The sequence below is a fragment of the Pelodiscus sinensis genome, chromosome 2 (assembly GCF_049634645.1).
Source record: "Pelodiscus sinensis isolate JC-2024 chromosome 2, ASM4963464v1, whole genome shotgun sequence".
Lineage (NCBI taxonomy): Eukaryota > Metazoa > Chordata > Testudines > Trionychidae > Pelodiscus > Pelodiscus sinensis.
This window is the reverse complement of record NC_134712.1, coordinates 236930343-236951184: the sequence shown is the minus strand read 5'-3', so window position 1 is coordinate 236951184 and position 20842 is coordinate 236930343. Positions and strand designations below refer to the sequence as shown.

General features: G+C 44.0%; 1 protein-coding gene across 1 annotated transcript in view; it reads right to left on the bottom strand.

The window, feature by feature from the left end:
* Positions 1-20842, bottom strand: part of LARP4B (La ribonucleoprotein 4B) — a 109951-nt gene that overhangs the window by 69395 nt on the left and 19714 nt on the right. The gene's annotated exons all lie outside the window — the stretch shown is intronic.

Genomic DNA, 20842 nt, shown 5'->3' with positions numbered 1-20842 from the left:
GATTTAAGAGCTACAAGCTAAATCATGCTTGCTTCAGCAGACATACGTATCCCACAATCTTTGGTATTAGGGTCTCTACCACATCCACATTGTTTTGGGATGCCCTATGAAAAAGTCCTTCCTACTTTGAGGATCCTTCTGTCTGTAGGGGTAAATTGAGGCAGTCCATGGTATTCTGCTAACAACTCTCCTAAACAAATCCTAAAATTTGAGGCAAGGCCTGGGAACACGTAGAACAAGCAGCTAACATGACTGGTTGCCCTGGCAGCCAAATTCCAAGAGAGCCTCACTCCGATAAGACACTGGCTGGTACCAAAACAAGCTTCATGGAAGTCGTTCTCACTGTCTCCTTTAATTCTAGATAATAAACCTGGATACCAAAGACTGCAACAATGCAAGGCATTATCACCCCGCAGTAGACACATCATTTCAACAGACAAAGTTGCCATAAAAATGCTTGTCTTGTTTATGGTGGCTTATTAGGAATAACTACCTATATTATTGATAAGATGTTTAATTGGCAATGGGCGGAAATGCTGTGTAATCTCCGTAGTTTATTGGCTCGTGCTCATTACGTCTTGCCACCAGACCCTATCAAATTGCTTCCACTCCGCCCATCTGCTGCCTATATAATCTACTGTAATGTTTTGATTAACTAGTGTTCACCAGGTTAACCGGAGGGACACTCCACCAGCTGTGTGCAATAAATCCTCTGTTGGTTTTCACCTGCATCCAAGGTGTCCAGAATTATTCCCTACATTGTCCAACTTGAAAACAATATCTCCTAGACTGCTAAGGTGCAGTCCGTCAGTCCCACACATCTAGCTGACAAGCCCTCCAATCAGGTGCAGTCACTGAGTGTTTATTGGCCAATAGAATATTTGCTTTGCAACGGCATTTTCAGACAGATGAAAAGGTGTACAGAAAAGCTAGCTAGAGATCTGCATAGATCCAAAAGCACTCTACTAGCTGAAACAACAACAACAACAAAAAACAAAAACAAAACAAAAAAAAAAGCAGTTGTGTAGCACTTTAAAAGACCAACAAGATGGTTTATTAGGTGACGAGCTTTCGTGGGGCAGACCTACTTTGGCATGTAGTAGTCCTTGAGACCAATCAACAAGAAGGCATCTGGATAAAAATTGTTTGCCATGGCAAACAGACCTATGATGAGAGTCTGTCACTGGTGGAGTATCAGCTGCAGGATAGCAATGGCTTGATGGATTAACAGCTATGAGTGTTCACTGCAGAAATCTGATACCTGAAAGGTATAGAGCTAGCAGAGGATAACTCCATGCTGATAGCATCATTCCCAAAACTCAACTGCTTCTAGACAAAGGAAAAGATAATCAAGCACCTCTTAATTGAACACTGGAAATGCATTATCATAATCTGCAATACAGGGGTTCAGGGTACAGGAAGGAAAGTCTTGCAGGCTGACTTAGTGGTGATTTAAATGAGTGACCAAGACTGTCCAGGTCTCAAATGAGACTAAAAACTCTTTTCTCACATTCACCAGTCAGGTTCCTGCAGGATTCAGGCCAGGACCATGGCTTGTTTGTTTACATGATGTTTCGAAGGGGACTAGAGGTCACTGCAGATGCCACAGGTAATATTTGGCAAGCAACATCGAAAGGTAGGGATGTTTAAATGCATGTAATTTTGTCCACATGTAACTTCTGAATTTACAGCAGTTATACATTTACATGCAGGGGGCCCAGCTCCTGCCTCTTCCATGCCTCTGATACAGAAATAGCTGGGCGGGGGGGGGAAGGAAAAAGCTGCATGTAACCATTCGGATTAACCAATGAGTCCGGGCTCATCAATTAATCATTAAGAGCAGATTCATGCTTACATCCCTTTTAAGTAGATTCATGTAGATATATGGCTAAAGAGCCCAAGAAGGGTTCACACCGTTGCCTGTCTTGTCCATAGTTGGTGCATTACAGGCTGAAGGGACTGGAACCTCTCCTCTGGCAAGAAATCTTTTGCTCAGTTAGAGCGCCTGTGAACATTAACATCTGCGATGGTGCAAAAGAAAAAGTACCAGTAGCTCACCAAGCATCTTCAGCAGGGAAAAAAAAAGGAGGGCTGTAACCTAAGGCAATATGTCTCCTCTTGGCACCTGCTTCTCATTTGCCAGTCATCTAGATATAAGCATAAGTGGATTCCCTCTTAGATGTGCCCCAGCTATAGTCAGGCACATCCCCCATAAATTCCAAGACCAGACAGGCAGAACTCAGCACTGACAATTGTTGGATCCTACTGTGAACCTGAAGTACTTCTTGTGGACCAGGAGAATGACAACATGGAAGTAACCACCATCCAAGTTGAGACCCACAAACAATTTGAGCCCCCAACACCCATAGTTAAGAGGTAAAATATTGCACATAAGGTACATGCACACAGGATCTACTCTGACACATTTTAGAACCTGTTTTCCTTCTTACCCTCCTGCTCTAGCTACACATTTTCTCACATTTTTCTTTCTACTCTGGAACATTCCCTTCCCTTCAACCTCCATTACCCTCCCTCCAACCTTGTTCTTTCTAGAAAACTTAAGATTAGCACCAGAATTTCATATATGTAAAGCCTATAGAGGACAAACCAAGTAGAATGACATTTTAACAATTATAAGTAAAGCTCCATTTCACTGAAATGCCCATCAGCCACACAGTCTGCTAAATTATTATTCTATGTCCACATTTACACAAGTTTGTAGTAAGCTTCTTAGATGGCTTAGAATGTCATGAACATAATGAAATGCAATAGCCATATGAGCATTTAATAATTACAACTAAAAATAAAATCATCAGCATTCAGCCTCTAACTCTAAGGCCTGGTCTACATGTAGATATTAGGCTGACCTGGTTATATGTTGCTCAGGGCAGTGAAATATTTTGCGTGCTAGATGCCATAGTTAGGGCAAATGCAGGTAGGCTGCCAGAAAAATTCTTCCACTGATCTAGCTACTGCCTCGCAGAAAGATGCATTAACTACACAAATGGAAAAAACAAACCCTTTTTCATCAACACAGGAAGCGTCAACAGTATACAATAAACGCTAGAGCAGCACCACAACTGTGCCTCTTAGTGGCTGTAGTTTAAATATACCCTTTGTTGATGTGTCTCATTTCATCTCATGTAAAGTCTCTGTCAAGAGCTATATATTCTTCTTACCATTTACATAAATGTATTACATTAATACATAGCTAACTGCACGGCCCATCCAACCAGGTAAGAATGTTTTTATTCTAGATTCCTGGGCTTGACACAATGTGCAGTTCTATTAAGTTACAGTAACAACATTATACATGTCTTTATGGAGGATCTGTTCTGCAAGCCTTCTAAGTTACCAGTTAGGTTTTTAAAAGAAAGTTAATAGGGAAATACTGCTTTACAATGAAGTAAAACATTCACATATGCTGAATGCCACTGCCATTTGCCAAGATTTAAAATTAGAAGGTCATTTCATGTTTCCCAGTGACCTGAGAGCCCTGGTGCAACATCCCAGATTGTGTTATGACATCATGAATACCAGTGAACTAGACTACAGAGCTGACCTAAATGGTCAAGTGGCATTATTATAAAGCACTGTTTTGGAAAGTTAATTTCCATATAATGAACTTTTCAAAACCACACCATTATAATAAAGTCGCCACTTATCAGTACCTTGTAGTCCAACTCCATATTCCGGTAGGGTTCCATAGTAGCCATGTCACAGAACAATGTATTTGGAGAAAACCTAGTGGAACACAGCTATCAGGAAGAGCTAAATAACAATTCTAAGTGAGTAAGTGTCCAATGCCCCCTTCAGAGTTTCGTGGAAGACTATGAAGTGAAATTTGCTATACTTTTAGACTGAAAGATTTCTTTCTTATTATGTTTTGTGTTGGGACCCAACAACATTGCTAAGAATGATAATGCAGTAGGTAAACAAGGTGGATGAGGCAATATCTTTTACTGTAAGAACCTCTCTTGACAAGTTTCGAGGTTATATATAGCTCTTCTTCAGGTTTGTGTAAGTCTGAAAGGTCATCTGGCACCAACACAAGGTGGCTCAATAAAAGATATCACCTCGCCCTGCCTGTCTGATAAACCGGGAGCGACCACAGCTACAGCATACAATGTTGTAGATGAGAATATGACCACTCAGCAGGATCTATTGGAACCAAGCTCATTATCTTGTGATACCAATTTAACAGTTAAACATTAAAGCTTAAGGTATTAAATGTACATTTCTATGTTCATGCAGTGTTAACATATTTAAATTAAAATACTGAAGAGTCTCACAGCAATGTTGGCATATCCACTGTTAAATGTGTATCTTAAAGAACTGACTACCCGTAACAGCAGCATATATAGAGCGGCCAAGTTACTGCTACATACAAGCATCCCTATCGGTCGCACTAAAGTCAACAGAGGCGTGGATTTTCCACACTGTGGAGTGACGATTTAGTTATGACTAAGTTCCTATTGCAGACCAACCCTAAGGACACTACCAGGACAAGTTGATATAAGCTACACAATTTCAGTTACTAGCAAAGTTTGAACCTCTGCAGATAAGATCTACTCACCACAGAATCCTCACCATGCTGGGTCAAAAGAGGAAAACTGTCCTGTTGACTCTGGTACTCCACCAGAATGAGATGAGCAAGGGGTGTCAACAGGAGAGTCATCGGCAGTCAATTTAGTGGGTCATTAGACCGGCTAAAAATCAACCCCCTGGCGGAGTAATCTCCACAGTATCAAACCACTCCATACTGTAGACATGCTCTTAATCAGGGGTTGGCAACCTTTTCAAACCCAACAGCCAAACTACATCAAAATTCACAATAAGTGGTCAAAGAATCATAAGAATGCCCATTTGCATGACTGAAAATTTACAACTTAATATTGATAACTGACAATGATTAATAGCATAAATGAAATGTACTCAGACTTTATTTAATGTGACGACTACTGCTGCTGCAAATGTGACTTTTGACATACAGGCAGTCCCCGGGTTATGCGGATCCGACTTATGTTGGATCCGCACTTACGAACGGGGCTTTTCTCGCCCCGGAGGACGCGGGCAGCAGGACCGCCCAGAGGCGCCGCGGTCCCACCGCCTGCGTCCTCCGGGGCGAGAAAAGCTGCTCCGCGTCTCCCTGGTCTGCTGGGACACCCCCCCCCCCCCCCCCCAGTAGACCAGGGAGACGCGGAGCAAAGCCACGGAGGACCCGGGCAGGGGGGAGACCGTGGCGCATCTGGGCGGTCCCCCCGCCCGGGTCCTCCGCGTCTCCCTGGTCTGCTGGGGGGAGGGGCAGCTAGTGCGCTCGCCCCCCCTCCCCCCAGCAGACCAGGCTTTTCTCGGGACGCCTGTGGTAGAGCAACTGGGGCGCTGCTCTGCCCCAGGCGTCCCCAAGTCAGCCGCTGTTGAAACTGATCAGCGGCTGATTCCAGGAAGCCCAGGGCAGAGCAACTCTGCCTCGGGCTTCCTGTAGTCAGCCGCTGGTCAGTTTCAGCAGCGGCTGAATCTGGACGCCAGTTCCGACTTACATACAGATTCAACTTAAGAACAAACCTACAGTCCCTATTTTGTACGTAACCCGGGGACTGCCTGTATTTCTTTAAAGCTGTGGTTCTTAACTGGTAGTCCATCGTGACTTTCAGTGGTCCACAGGAAAATTGTCCAAAGTCACACAGTGTGAGCAAATGCTGCCATTAGGGTGTTTTAAGCCGTGTTCACAAGCACATGGTGCATCATCCATAGCGTCACCTAGGACGCAACCGCGTTGTGTTGCCAGTAACTTCCATCTGAGGCCGTCATGCTGAGCAGTTGCTGTGTCATTCGTCCTGTGCTACATGTGCTGTTTTACAGGTGTGGTGTAGTTTGTTTATAATGGCAATGACAGGAAGAAATGTCAAGTGCAAGTATTCAGAGGACTACATCAAATTCAACTTCACCTGTCCCGAAAAAGACGGCGTGGATTTGCCACAATGTGTTATTTGTCTCCAAGTTTTAGGGAAAGACTCAAAGCCAGCTAAGCTGAAACGCCATCTTGAAAAGTGCCACCCCAATTTGTTGCAAAAGGATGAAGATTATTTCGAGCAGCAGTTATCAGGTCTGAAACGGCAGCACCTCAACTCAACAAGTGCATTCTACAATAAGACAAGCAATGCAGTGCACGCTTCTTACATTGTTGCATACAAAATTTCACAGGCCAAGAAGCCTCATATCATTGTAGAGCAACTTGCTCTCCCCTGTGCAAAAGAGATGGCGCGGCTTGTTCTTGGCGAGGAAGCAGCAAGGAATGATATATCTGTCTCTAACGACACAGTATCGAGACTGATACATGAGGTATCACGGAACATCAGTGAACAAGTTGTGGATGAAATAAAGGAGTCTCCATTGTTTGCCATACAATTGGATGAATCGACCGATATCGCACTGTACTCTCAACTATTGGTGTTCGCACAATCCATGGTTGAGGGAGACTTCAAAGACGAGTTTCTTCTTTGTAAGACACTTGATATCACCACAAAGGCTCAGGATGTGATGGAAATAGTTAACAATTTCTTTGAAGTACATGGTCTGGATTGAGTAAATCTTGTGGGTATCACAACTGATGGTGCACTTGCCATGCTGGGCTCAAGATCGGGCTTCCAAACGCTGGTGAAACAGTGCACTCCAATGGTAACTGGAGTTCACGGCTTCATTCAGAGGCAAGCTCTGGCGTAAAAAACGTTGCCTGATCAACTCAACACCATTTTCAAATGATTGGTGAAAGTGGTGAATCACATCAAAAGCTTTTGCCTGGAATATGGGTTCCAATTTTGATGTGTTGCTGTTCTACCCTTCTGTACGGTGGCTGTCAGCAGGGAACGTACTCAGTTTTTCAGCTGAGAGAGGAGTTGGATTTATTTCTCCAGGTTCAAGGGAAAGAGGAATTCCGAAATGTGCTGAAGCAGTCAAATTTAGAACTTGCATATCTTGTCGATATTTTTGAAATCTTGAACAAACTGAATCTTTAGCAGCAAGGGAAAGGTGCAAATCTGTTCTCTCAAAGCATCATCAAGGCTTTTCTTGACAAATTGGAACTCTGGATCGTAAGAATCGAAGGCAATAATTTTATTCAATTTCTCTGGAGGTGGGTGACAGGGGAGAGATCACGTGAGGATTACCTTTTGGGTTTCCCTCCCTCTTGGTTATCTGGTATTGATCACTGTCAACAGACAGGATACTGGACTGGATGGACTGTTGGTCTGACCCACTATGGCCATTCTTATGTTGTAAGCGCTTTGGAGTAACACCTCCCAGCTTGATGACATTCACAAACTTGAATTGTATACTACGGTATTATCCAAATAACTTATGAAGATATTGAACAGAAATGGATGCAGTATTAATGCCTGTGGACCCTTCCCAATATGTCTTTCCACCCTGATTATGAACCTATAAAATGTGCACCCACCTTACAGAAGATTCATCTAAGCCTTAAAGCAGGTTAATTTAAGCCAGTGATAGACTGGCTTGTGCGCTCTAAGTGGCTCTTTAATGTGCCTTGTGATAGTAAAATGCTGTGGAATTCACACAAGTCTAAGTTATTAACTAGCTGTAGCTGATAAAACTAACACCTGGGTCTTTCTGCTGTGAGTTTACACACACACACACACACACACACACACACACACACACACACACACACACTATTTCCCCATCATACTGTTAAAATATAAATACCTGGGAGTACAGTAAATGAAACTGAATTCACACTACTACCGCTCTTCTGGGTAGTGCTGATCGCTCATTTGTCTCCTGAACCACTGAGATTTGAATATCACTGATATATGCTATATTTCCCTATTTATTTGCAAACTTCATTAGAGACAGTATTAAAAGCCTTATTGAAGTAAAGATATATCACATCTACTGCTTCTTCCCTTCCACAAAGTTTGTTGCCCTGTCAAATAAGCATACTAGGTTTGACATGATTTGTTCTTAACAAATCCATGCCAATTGTAACTTAGTAACCACCTAGTTCATGATGGAATAAGTGTTTTGCTGTTATATTTTTGGGTACTCAAGTTGACTGGTCTCTGGCTTGAACTTACTTTCCCTAGATAGCTACTATAATTTGCCCTTGGCCAGTCCTCTGCAATCTCCCCCATTCTCCTCAAATGGCTCAGGTCATCTCAGCCAGTTCCTTAAGTCCATGGTCCCCAACCCACCGGGCCCTTTACATGCGCCCGCAGAGCAATCTGGGCTGGCCCCAACCCCGGGAGTGCAGCAGGTCCCAGCCCCAGGCGCATGGCTGACCCCCGCCCCCAGGTGCGCAGCGCGTGCCCTGGCCCTGGCCCCCGCACATGCCCTTGCCGGCCCTGGCCCTGCCCTCGGGGGCACCACGCATGCCCTTGCTGGCCCTGGCACCAGCCTTGGACCCGCCCCCGGGGGTGCCATGCATGCCCTTGCCGGCCTTAGCCCCGGCCCCGCCCCCGGGGGCACCGCGCCAGCCCTGGCCCTGGCCCGCCGCGCGGAACCTGGGCAGCCCCTGCCCGGGATCGCAGCACATGCCGGTGCTGACCTTGGGCATGCAGCGCATGCTTGGCCCCACCCCTAGTCACGTGGCCTGTGCGCGGCCCCGCCCCCAGGCACCCAGCAGCCCCAAAACGTTGGGGACCACTGCCTTAAGTACTCCAGCTAGGAGTGGAGAAGGGAGAGTCCCTGGAGACATCTTCCTATAATTGGAAGGAGAGTGTGGATCACACTCCAGGGTCACGGGGGAAGAAGCCAGAGGAAAGGGAAACGGGGGGGGGGGGGGTGAGGTCTGGGGCAGGCAGAACTAGTTTTGAAGATTGGGGAGCAAAATTCATTGCTAGGCAGGGGGTGGGCAGATGTGGCGATGAGAACTACTGCAGCAGAGGCCAAAATTATCATACCTAATACATCTGAAACCACGGACATCACTAAATACACTGAGGACAAATAGCAGCAGTTTATAATTCTTTTCTACAATCTAATGATTGATCAACTATGTTTAAAGGACTGATCTCCTGACTTGGAGTCCGATAAGAACCTCGAGATTGGCAATATTCTGAGTGGGACTATTACATTGCATTTAAAAAAAATCAGAAGAGTACACACCCTTGGAAAGACTACTTTGGTAATAAGAAGAAATGATTAATTGCTGGTAATCTCAATTTTCAAGCACATGTCACTTTCTCCACTCAGCATACATTTGTCTAGAGTTCTTATATTTAGCTTTAATCTTAGTTTCCACTGTTGAAAATGTTAATTATGATCAGCGATGAAAGTGGGCCAGTGCAGGCACTGGCCAGCAATAATAAATGTACTAGTGCTACCAGGTTCACTGCAGCTGTTAAAAAGTCTCCTATGTAGTCACTCTAGGCTAGCAGCAGACCACTTCGACAGCATAATTAGATCAACTCTAATGGCCAGTGGTAACTATGTTGGCAGGACATAGCACTGTCCACACTGGTATTTGTGTTACAGGGATTTCTCCCCGTCTCTACACACACACACACACCCACACCCACACACACCCACACACCCGACTAATGCAAATACTAATATAGATACAGCTTCAGTCACTCCACCTCCACGAGAGACCTAGCACTTAATTTGATGTTGGGTCTATACTACTTGAATCAGAGGCGGGGTGTGTGTGTGGGGGGGGGGGGGGGGGGCAAGCAGCCACTGCTGGAGGAATAACAATGCCACCTACCCCCCACCCCCGCTGCTACTATTACTATTAGAGGTAGCAGTGGGGGGGGGGGGGGAGGGGGAAGGCAGAGGATGAGGGAAGGTTGCTGCAAAGCAGGCCCAGGCTGGCAACCGCCAGAGGCTGCTCCAGCAGCAGCCCCTTTCCTCATAGGATCCTGGCAGGGAGCTGGAACCCCGCAGCAGCCCTTGTTGCACAGGAACAGCCTCTCCCTGAAGCCAACCTGGTCAACCATGGACAGGAGCTGTTCTGGTCAGACAGGCAGCCCAGCTCAGTCCTGGCTCCAGTCAGGTCCAGGACCTACCCCCAATGCAGCTCTGCAGTTTAAACGTAGTAGAAGCCAGGCTTCCTGCCTGCCTGCCCGGTTCCTCCTACATTTAACCATAGAATTGCAGCAGGGGTAGCTCCTGGACCCAGGACAAGCCATGACTAAGCGCTTCTTTCCTGACTAATTGTGTAGTCGATAAAAATTCTTATTGACTACACAATGAAATACCCACCTTTCAACAGCCTTAGTTTGAAGACCATGCAGTAAACGGGCCTACAACCTGAATAAGGCAAAACAAAAAATACTTAAGAGCTACTTAAGTAAACACCAGCTGTCCTGTTACCTTGAGGAAGATAAGGCTCATGGACAAAATAATCTGATCACCAATTCAAGAATATGTCAATACACATACTTGAAAGGAACAAATTAAGGTTATAAAGATAGCTCAATTCTAATTTTGGAGCTACCTCAATGTTATTTTAGCATAGTATTTTTAATATACACATACATACACACAGACACACACACACACACACACACACACACACACGTACTCTAAAGTTATAATACAGTATGGTGTTATTTTAGTAGTGAATGAATTCAACTTGAAGTTTCTGGTTAAACTTGCTTGCCCACTTTGCCTAATATATGAAAGCTTAATTACTAAGGAGATCAACAGTAATGACTTGTGCATTTACCATATTAGCCAGAGATTAATTTAAATGTCGTTTGAAGCTTATTCAGTTATTTTTAAGGCTCAGGTACTATATACCTCCTCCTGAATCCCTGATATTGAGGTTTTTTACCTATTTGATTCAAGGGTTTCTTTTCTATACGGTCATAGAAAAGCCACACAAAAAGTAAAGCCAACTACATAGGGAAAGGCAAGGACCTAATGTTTAAAACTGAAATGCACAAAAAAAGGAAGATAGAGTGTTGCTTTTTTCATCCGTAAGTCTTTGCATACTACTTGTTAGAACAGCAACTAAGCTGAGTAGCTGTTTAAATCCTACTATGGTTAGACAATTCAAAATCAGCAGGTCCAAATAATGTGCGTTCAAGAAATGGCTGGAGAGTTTACTGGAGGTCTCAGAGGCAAGTCTTCATGGTATGTTTACTATTTAAGTTTTTTTATCTGTGACCTAGAAGAAAACATAAGTTCACTTTTACAGATGACAAACTGAGGGAGTGGTCATTAATGAGAACAGGTCACAGATATGGGGCAAACTTATTTACTTGGTAAGGCTGAGGGCCAACAAACAAGATCATTTTAAAGTAAATGCGCATATCTAAGGATGAAGAATGGAGATCTGTGATGTCCAACACACTAGCTAGTAGTGTCCAACACGTGACTATTTGGCTTGACCAATGTGGTTATTTGGATGGTTGAGTGTGGCTAGTTCGCTACAACAGTAGCAACTACAGTGGCAACTGCCTCAGAACTGGTTTGACACCGCAGATGTAGACTATATATACACAAGATTGGGGACTCTATCCTAGGAACCAGGATTCAGAAAGATTCGTTGGTTCTGGTGGATAAGCAACTGAAAATACACTCCCAAAGCAACACTATGCAAATGCAATCCTTGGGTGCTTCTACAGGGTAATCTTGAGGACATTTTGACACTCATGTGACCACTGCTGGAATACTGTGTCTAGTTCTGGTGTGTACAACTCAAGAAAGATGTTGATAAAGTCAAAGAAGGGCCAAGAGAACAATTAAGTGATTAAGAAACATGTCTTATTGTTACTGAGCAGCTTGAGTATTTAGCTGAACCAAAGGAACAGATCTGTAAGCACTTACAGGGGGAACAAGCATTTAATAAAAGGATTCTTCAATCTAGCAGAGAAATGTGTAACATGAGCCAATATCGAAGTTGAAGACAGACAAATTCAGCCTTCAAGGTGTAAAAAACCAAACAAACCAACAGTGAGGCTAACCAACCATTGGAACAAGTTACCATGGGTCATGGGGGATTCACCATCAGCAATCTTTAAATCAAGATTGGACTTTTTTCTAAAGATATTCTCTAGTAATCATTTTGAGGAATTATTCTATGGCCTGTGTTTTGTAGGTCACACTAGATCAGGGCTGAGTAAAATACAGTCTGCAGGCTGGATCTGGCTGGCTCACCAAGCCACCGGATCAGGCCCACGGGAGCTTCAGTCTTCTCTCTGCTTGCCCCTCCCCAGCTCAACACTCAATGAAGCAGATGCAGGGCCATGGGCATCTCTGAATGCTGAGTGCCTGGCGAAGGCGCTCAGTTAATTTTCTCCACTGCTCACATTGCCTCCTCCCCTTTGCTGGATCAGCAGCAGCAAGGAGTGGGGAGCAGGAGCCTGCTTAAAATCTGGTTCCCCCAGCCCCGGCTTCACAGTGCCACCTCCCTCCCCATCTTAGTGGCAGCCTTGCCACCCCTGCAGCCTCTGTCTGTGGGGAGCTCAGACTCTCTGTGGATAGGGGCAGATGCCACCCGACACTGTTGCCTCTGTATCAGAAGCAGCAGCACTGGGGTGGCAGGCGGTCAGTCTGCGAGGTAAGCTGGTTTTTCAGCTACACCACCCCACGTGAACCAGCTCCAACCTGGCACCCTATGCTGCTGTCTCCGATACAGACACAGCAGCGTGAAGTAGCAGGGGGATCCAGCACACTGGCTGGCTGACTGACAGCCCACCCCCAGAGACTATACAATATTGGAGTAACAGACAATAATTCATATGGTTACTTGACTATTCTATTACCTGCTATCTAGCATCCCTAATAGTGAGTATGGATTAAAAATACTACACAATAAATGAACACAAAAAATAACCATGGGCTACATTTCCCCCCTTAACTTGATAACAACTCTCACCCTGTCATCTCATCGCATGCATACGATGGCATATAACAATGGTTATTGCAAAAATCAACAATAATCCAACCTTATATATAACTTAATCTACTCCTAAAGATAGCGGGACTACGCTCTACCTGTACAGCATTAATCTAGGTTATCAGGGATTGATGCCCTTTGTTAGGACTCTCTCAACTGTTGCAAGTAATCACTTCTCTGAATACCGGTACACGATTATAACTAGTGCGTGCTTCTGAAACTTAGCGTGGACTTACAAGGAAATTCAGAGCCTAAGTATCTATTTCTTCATATCCTTTTCTTGCATTATTTCTGGTTGTTGCTGAGGATGTGACAATTGACTACATGAGTAAGAAGCACATGCAATTAGGTATTAGCCTTCATGCATGTACTGCTTCAAGCTTTCCTCCTAAACTACATAAAGCAACAATGGTGTACATAGTAAGGATACTATGGCAGATAACAAGGAGTCCTGTGGCACTTTAGAGACTAACAGATTTATTAGGGCATAAATTCATGTGTATAAAACTCACTTCAGATGAATTGGAGTGGAAGTTATAGAGGGTGTGTGCGTACGTGAGTTCTCCACTCCAATTCATCTGATCAAGTGAGTTTTACCCACAAAGGCTTCGGGCCCAATAAATCTGTTAAATTTAGGTGCCACTGGACTTATTGTTTTTAAAGATGCAGACTAATGTAGCTACCTCTCAGACTTACGGCAGAATTCCTTTCTGAATTGAGACTTGTATTTAGCGAAAGCATCAGCATGTTTGATTATTAATGCCTCCACATGAGCTTTTTTTCCCTGCAGTATTCTTTAGGGCAGTGTTTCTCAACCAGTGGTATGAGTACCTGTATGGGTATTCTAGAGAAGCCTGCTGGGTACGTCAACACAACTGAAATTTGGAGAAAACTGAATATTTGTTTTAAGTCTCACAGAACTTTATTATTTTTGTACATTTTACACCCAAAAATTTAATCGCCCGCCCAGTTATGATTAAGTTGTTTAAACAAATGCGTTGCAATAGTAGGGGAAAAAAGTGTGTGTGAGAAAACTGTAGGTATTGGGGGTACTTTTTTTTGGTTGAAAACAGAGTACTTTTTTTAAAAAAGGTAGAGAAACACTGTTCTAGGATATACCTTCCCAGTTCTGTTACTGCTGAAACAGTATCACAAATGGAAATACAGCAGTCCAATGCCTGCATAGTAGTTACACCTAGCAAGTAATTGGCCAGATCTATAATATAAGTTGTCTGAGGTTGGAGGCTTTGAATTAAAAAACACAACAAAAGGCTCATGGCTCCCAGCCCTGCCACTACTGCATTGCCTGGCACCTACCCGGGATTACTGTGGCTATTTAAAGGGCTCATGATTCCAGACCCTGCAAAGGTACTACTACAACAGGCTGCTGTGAGCTATTTAAATAGGATCCTGCTGCCTGAGCAACAATCTGGAAATTCAGTCAATTAGTAACTGGCTAGCAGCACATGCCTTCTAACTCTAACCACAGGTACACACCTTACTTCTACCCAAAGTCACACCCAGAGATCATGATCTGACCCATTCCAAATGTATGCAACTGTATTTAAACAAACCCTTAACCTTCCCTTCTGCACATCATTCTGGCAAACCAGAAGGCAACAGGGTTAATTGTGGTCTGAGGTTTGAATGAGCCATTCTCCTTCCTGCCTTTTTACATTGAAGGAGTGTCTGTCAGTGCCCTTATAAACTCCTCACACTCAGAGTCTCTCCATAACATAGAATACGAGGGCTGACTTGTTTTTTAATTGCTAAAATTTCATATATAGACTTCTCACATTCCAGGCAAGTATTTTCATTTTATGTCAACAGCTAGCTAAAGATAGGCCAGGAACTCCCTCAGCCTCAACATTTCATAACTTGTACTACCTCAGGTAAAAGGAGAGAGCATCCCAAATATGCTACAACACAGCTCTGTCATTTTCCTCTTAACAAAGTTTGCTACTATAGCCTCCTATAACGTCTTTTTTCCTAATTGTACTGCCGTGCCTCCCCATATTTCACCAAGGAGAACAATAATAGAATTAACTGAGCCAATATCTGTCAGCTGGGCAACTGTGCAGGAAGAATTCCCAACACAAACATCTTCTGTTATGGGGGCGCACAATTAAGTAACCAAAAGAAATTAACATCTTGTGAGGGGAGGAGGGAGAAGAGGAAAGAGATGGGGAAAAAATCCCTGTGTTTGTATCATGCTTCAGCACCTATTAGTTTCAAGCTTGGAGACTGGCAGAAAGTCATCTTGCTGGACATGAAACTATAGTTTCATGCCTACAGAGTCAGTTATCAGGGACTAGAAACGCACCATCAGCTGAGAAGAAGCAACTGATTTTTGTGTACTTAAAATTCTCTGGGTAAGTATTAACTTTTTGCTCAGTTTTATCATTTCACCTACTCTGAAGGAAACTGAAAACTTTGATGAGAACCTTGAAAGGCCATCTAGTTTCACTGTAGCACCTGTAAGTGAATACCTCCAACAAAATGCAATTCTGTAAGTTTCAAAATCCAAAGCAAAGCTCCTCAACAATCTTTAGATATATCTGACTCCTCAGCTGGCCAAATCATAAGTTTTAAACTCCTAGGCAGAAATGGATCATAAGGCAGCTAACAGGGAACTCCTAGTAACATCAAAAGATGTTACAGGTTTACAAATGATTTAAGTCCAAGAACGAGTTGTTTATTTTTTTGTTTACACACACACACACACACACACACACACACACACACACACACACACACACACACACACACACACACACACACACACACTAACTAACTATTGCTGGAGCACTATGTGTAAGGAAACAAGCTTGAGTTCTCACAGCTTTGCAGTACTGTCCTCCAAGCTAGTTAGCAGTTGATAGAGTCACACATGAACCTGTGACTAGAAGTTCAGTAAGAGGTTTAGCCAGCTGAACCACTTTGTGGGGAGGGACCTTTGAGCACTTGACCATTTCAAAGACTCTACACTTGGTAGTTTTGCCCATCTGTTTCTCAGTCACTGCATATGCCAAAATGGTACTTGATAGCATGAATATAAAAGGGAATTTTTAAACAACTCCAAGTGCCTGACAGCAAACCAACAATGCATTCTAAATTTAAGAGCAATTGGATAGAAGGGATAAACTAAATGCTTTGTAGTGAATACTACTCTTAGTGATCAAGTGGTGATGGAAGTTTCACAAGATTAACGAGAATCTCATGAAAGGGAAATTTATTTAAGTGCATGTAGGACAATGATTTGTATAGGATCTGAAAAAAGCATCTAGAAAGCTACTGACCCATAGATTTATATTTACCTACAGCAGTAAGTGTCCATAGTCTGCAAATTGGGGCACAGAGAGTCACTTTTTCTCCACTTATGGTGGAACACTTAACTCTCAATCACATTTAAAGGTATTTACTGAGGACCCAGATTTAAAGGGGTGAGGGCGAGGGTTGCTTTTTTTTAATTAGACTTATTTCAGAGTTTGTTTTCCACCTCAATTCTGAAACACTGAATATTCTCTCAGGAGCCCAAAAATTAATGCTACTCTATATTTCTACAGTTGCAAGAAGCAACTATCTATGACCACATCCAGGGATGTGAAAGAGTAGTTGAATAGTATTTACACCACCCACTGCCTCTATCAGAGGCAGCAAGGAAGGGGAGCAGGAGCTGGTGCAGGGGGAGCTGGCTAAAAAGCCGGTTCCCCCCCCCAGCACTGTCTCCGCAGTTGGGAGGGGGCAGGGGATATAGAGGCGCAGAAGCAGTGCGTCTCTGCCTTTTAAATGTAAAAAGAGCCAGGAGGCTTGTACTACATTTAAAAGGCATAGTTGCAGCAGGGTTAGCTCTCAGGGGCGGCACAAGCCAGGACTGCTTAGTCCATACTCAGGCTGCCCCCAGGAGCAAACCCTGCTGCATCTCTGCTATTTAAATAGAATAGGAGTCGGAGCAGGGGCAGTGAGCGCCCTTCCCCCTTAACTAATCAAGTATTCAATGGAAATTCCATTTACTACTCGTTTAGCTAACTATCCACAATTTAACATCCCTATCCAGAACCCAACTATTTCATAAAGTAGTTATCTTCAGTAAAACCTGTGCTATCTGGCACTTAACTAGCCGGAAAACTTTAGAAACCGGCAAATTTCCAGGGTGAGGGGGAAAAGGAAACTGGTGCTTTAAGCCGGGCATGCAGCACATACCTGGGGGAGAAGCAAACGGCTGCTACAGCCACCTGATGCCAGGCCACATCCTGGCCCTCCCCACGGCCACTCACCCGCACTCCCCCACCGCATCTCAGACTTCAAGTCAGAAGGGACCACTATCATCATCTACTCTGACCCCCCGCACAATGCAGGCCACAGAATCTCACCCACCCTCTCCTAGAATAATGCTCTCACCTATATCTCAGATATTGAATTCTCAAATTGTTCAAAGGACCCCAAGATGCAGAGAATCCTCCCGCAAGTGATCCGTGCCCCATGCTACAGAGGAAGGCGAAAAACCTCCAGGGCCTCTGCCAATCTACCCTGGAGGAAAATTCCTTCCCGACCCCAAATATGGCGATCACCTGAAGCCTGAACATGTGAGCAAGACTCACCAGCCAGACACCCAGGAAAAAGTTCTCTATAGTAACTCCTATCATCCAACCATTGGCTTATTTACCACTGATAGTGAAAGGTCAATTAGTTGCCCAAATCATGTTATCCCATCAAACCATCCCCTTCATAAACCCATCTAGCTTAATCTTGAATCCAGATAGGTCTTTTGCCCCCACTACTTCCCTTGGAAGGCTGTTCCAGAACTTCACTCCTCTGATGGTTAGAAACCTTCGTCTAATTTCGAGTCTAAACTTCCTAATAGCCAGTTTATATCAGTTTGTTCTTGTGTCCACATTGGTATTAAGCTTAAATAATTCCTCTCCCTCCCTGGTATTTATCCCTCTAATATATTTAAAGAGAGAGCAGTCACGTCTCCCCTCAGCCTTCTTTTGAGAAATGTAAACAAGCCAAGCTCCTTGAGTCTCCTTTCATAAGACAGGTTTTCCATTCCTCGGATCATCCTCGTGGCCCTTCTTTGTACCTGTTCCAGTTTGAATTCATCCTTCTTAAACATGGGAGACCAGAACTGCACATTCCAAATGAGGTCTCACCACTGCCTTGTATAACAGCACTAACGCCTCCTTATTTCTACTGGAAATACCTTGCCTAATGCACCTCAAGACCATATTAGCCTTTTTCACAGCCATGTCACAAAGGCCACTCAGTCATCCTGTGATCAACCAGGACTCCGAGGTCCTTCTCTTCTTCAGTTACTTCCAACTGATTTGCCCCCAGTTTATAACTCCGCTAGTAACCTCCCTCCAACCAGACAACTCACCTTTTAGTACGACCCGTTGTAGTCTCCCCTTTAACCAGTTGCTTATCCACCTCTCAGTTTTCATATTGATCCCCATCTTTTCCAATTTAACCAATAATTCCCCATGTGGTACTGTATCAAATGCCTTACTGAAATCGAGGATGATTAGAGACACTGCATTTCCTTTATCTAACAAATCTGTTACTTTCTCAAAGAAGGTGGTCAGGTTGGTTTGGCACAGCACAATCTACCTTTTGTAAAACCATGTTGTAATTTGTCCCAATTGCCATTAACCTCAATGTCCCTAACTACTTTCTCCTTCAAATTTTTTCCACGACCTTGCATACTACAGATGTCAAACTAACAGGCCTGTAGTTACCCAAGTCACTTTCTCCCCCCACCCTTCCTTAAAAATAGGAACTATATTAGCAATTCTCCAGTCAAACGGCACAACCCGTGAGTTTAAGAGATTTATTAAAAAAAATTTGCTAATGGACTTGCAACTTCACGTGCCAGTTCCTTTAACATTCTTGGATGAAGATTATCTGGGCCCCCTGATTTACTCCCATTAAGCTGTTCAAGTTTGGCTTTTACCTCTGATATGGTAATATCTACCTCCATACCCTTATTCCCCTTTGTTCTGTTGCCATTATCCCTAAGCTCTTTATTAGCCTCATTAAAGACTGAAGCAAAGTATTTGTTTAGATATTGGGCCATGCCTAGATTATCCTTAACCTCCACTCCATCCTCAGCGATTAGCGGTCCCACTACTTTGTTTTTTTCCTATTTATATGGCTATAAACCTTTTACTATTCATTTTAATTCCCTTTGCAAGGTCCACTCTACATGACTTTTAGCCTCTCACTTTGTCCCTACATGCTGTAAGGTAGCTTTCTTTGCTGGTCCTTCCCATCTTCCACTCCTTATATGCTTTCTTCTTTTTCTTAATCACCTCTCTGAGATGCTTGCTCATTCAGCTTGGTCTAAAACACCTGCCTATAAATTTGTTCCCTTTTCTTGGGATACAGGCATCTGATAGCTTCTACAATTGTAACTTAAAATAACCCCAGGCCTCCTCCACCTTTAGATACATAAATTCTTTAGTCCAATCCACTTCCCTAACTAATTTCCTTAATTTATTAAAGTTAGCCCTTTTGAAATCAAAAACCCTAGTCTCAGATTTATTTTTATCTTTTCATTTAGTTTGAACTGAATTAGCTCACTCCCTTTAAGATCCTCTTCAACCTCACTTTCACATCCCTTATCTTAGCACCTGGCAGACAGACAGCACACCCTTCTATTCTCTGGATCAGCTCTAGTTACAGGCCTATCTATTCTTCTCAATAAGGAGTCCCCAATCACGAAGACCTGCCTTTTCCTGGTCACAGTCCGATTCTCTGGTCTCTCTCTTGTTTCTTCTAGCTGCAAATCCTTTCCATTTCTATTTTTCCTTGTAATCCTCTTCAACTCATCCTGTATCCTCCTGGTGCTCATTTTTGGTGTTGTCTCCATCGACTTTTCCCCTTTATCTATGGGACTAACCTCTCTTCTCTTCTTCCTTGCCCTTCCATCTTCAGTGGCCACTTGCTGTACCCCTTCTTCATTCTCCAACTCTGCATACCTGTTCTTGAGCTCTATTTCTTCTTCACTGGCCCATCTTTTCCTCTGCCTGGTTCTCTTAGTCACATGCTTCCACTGTCCATTTTCTTCACCCAGCAGTCCCCCCTCAGAGGCCTTTGATCCTGCTTCCATCTGCATGTCTAACCTTTCCCCTTCAGCCACCTCATGCCTTTTCTCCATCATCTGCTCGAACCCCCTTCTAAACTCGACCGAAGTTTCCACCGGCATCTTCAATCCCAGGATCTTTTCTTCCATCAGCTTTATAAGGCAGCACTTAATGCAAACAGAACTCCTTTTAGGTACCCCCTCCAGAATCATGTACATACCGCAGCTACCACATCCAATCATCTCCTTGTGTCCTCTACTACTTGGGCCATGGCCACTGCTGCCTCTGTGTTTATCAGCCTTCCCACCTAAATCCTGTTAGTCCGGCCAACACAAAAACAAAACAAACCAGCCCCCTCCCCCACACACACAGCAAAAACAAACCCCAAATGAGTCCCACAATCCAAACTCCCCTGTTTACAACTCTGTTTGCTGGCTCCTGTGCCGCAGCAGCTGTCCCCTGCACGTCAGCCCCCTCACGCCACCCTCTCCCCAGCAGGCCAGCCCCGTCATCTCTGCCCCCTTCACCAGGCCACATCCTGCCCCCCCCAGCCTGTGGCTCATGGTCCCCCCACAGCAGGTCACATCCCAGCCTCTGCACAGCTCCCCCGATCTCCCTTAGGCCCCAGATACCCAGAATTTTCAGGAAAGCAGCACAACCTAATCCCCAGGCATGCCACAGAACACAGGTTTCACTGTACAGGCAGTCCCCGGGTTACATACAAGATATGGACTGTAGGTTTGTTCTTAAGTTGAATTTGTATGTAAGTCGGAACTGGTACATATTGTAGGGGAAACTATAGCCAAACATTTTTTTTTTAGTTTTGGATAGCATAGGGAAAGGTTAACTCCCCTCTAATGTTTGTTTTGCTGTCTGTTCCCCTGTTCAG